We start from the raw sequence: 1414 nt of genomic DNA, 5'->3' as shown, positions 1-1414 counted from the left end.
TCAAACTTCAAATTGATTGTGTCAATATGAGCACTAAGTTGAGCACCCAATTGAGTAACGGAGTCCACTTCATGCTTTCCTCCTCTAGTAGCCTTGCGAGGTCTACTATATTGTGAGTTATGGACCGCCATTTCCTCAATTTTGTTCCATGTTTGATTTTCATCAACTTCGGTGAACATTCCATTTGATCCCATGTTGAGAATGTTCCTTGAATCTTCATATAAACCGTTCCAAAATTGTTGTACCAAGAACCATTCGCTAAGTCCATGGTGAGGACATGAGCGACAAATTCCCTTGAACCGCTCCTAAGCTTCATACAAAGATTCTTCATCCCTTTGCTTAAAACCCGTAATTTGAGCTCTTAGCATGTTAGTCTTTTCCGGTGGGTAGAATTTTTTGTAGAAAGCTAGAGCCAACTTCTTCCAAGAATCTATTCTGAGAGTGGCCTTGTCAAGGCCCTTTAACCATTGTTTCGCGGTGCCGATTAGAGAAAAAGGAAATAAGACCCATCGAATTTGGTCTTGAGTCACACCGGTTTGAGAGATTGCATCACAATAGTCGCAAAAGGTTTCCATATGAGAATGAGGGTCTTCACTAGGCATCCCCCCAAATTGGCTCCTTTCGACTAATTGGATAAAGGCGGATTTGGCAATAAAATTTCCGGTTAGATGTTGTGGTGTAGGAGTACCATTGGGTAGGTTCTCCTCGGTGGGTACGGAATGTGACGAGAATTTAGGCATTGTAGGTTGATTTTGTGGGGTATTGTGTAATGGGTTCTCCTCTCCTTCTATTGCGAAAGGGTTGATGAACTCAATAGTTGGTTGAACAATCTCACTAATACCTCTCAAATTCCTCCTAGCAAATCTCCTATTGTTCGTTAAGGTTCTTTCAATTTCACGGTCAAAAGGTAACAAATCACCTTGTGACCTCCTAGACATGCAAAATATCAAACAACTCGAAAACAATTAGAACAAACCTTGAGGAGTTTTACTTCCCCAAGGCGAAGAAAGACACAACTAATAATAATAAAAGGAAATCTAAATCAAGTAAACACCGTCCCCGGCAACGGCGCCATTTTTGATCGGTCCGTTTCGTGTTCACAATTTAAGGTGTGGTTGTTGGGTCACGTCCGAATCAAAACACAATTTATAGCTTCACAAACAACTCTACAATTAGTAAAGAGGCAAGTAAAGGTCGGATCCCAAGGGACGGGTATTGAAATAAGATTTCTATTGCCACTAGTGGTGTCTTAGGGGTGTCACAAATTGGGTTGATGTAGAAGGTCATTAAACTAAAATATGAATAGAAATAAACAAGCAAGATGAATTAAAGAGTTGTAAACAATTGATTAAAAAGCACTAGGGTGTCATGGGGTCATAGGGGAATCATGGGAATTGATCATACAAACATGTTC

The 1414-nt window shown here is 40.3% G+C and overlaps 1 non-coding gene across 1 annotated transcript; it reads left to right on the top strand.

Moving 5' to 3' along the window:
* Nucleotides 1-261: 261 nt before the first annotated feature.
* On the top strand, nt 262-368 carry LOC141624194 (small nucleolar RNA R71). Its single transcript, XR_012534005.1, has one exon. It is a non-coding gene; the product is annotated as a small nucleolar RNA R71 (small nucleolar RNA).
* The last annotated feature ends 1046 nt before the right edge of the window (nt 369-1414 follow it).

This window comes from Silene latifolia, chromosome X (assembly GCF_048544455.1).
Source record: "Silene latifolia isolate original U9 population chromosome X, ASM4854445v1, whole genome shotgun sequence".
In the NCBI taxonomy this organism is placed as follows: Eukaryota; Viridiplantae; Streptophyta; class Magnoliopsida; order Caryophyllales; family Caryophyllaceae; genus Silene; species Silene latifolia.
This window is presented reverse-complemented; position numbering and strand designations above follow the sequence as displayed.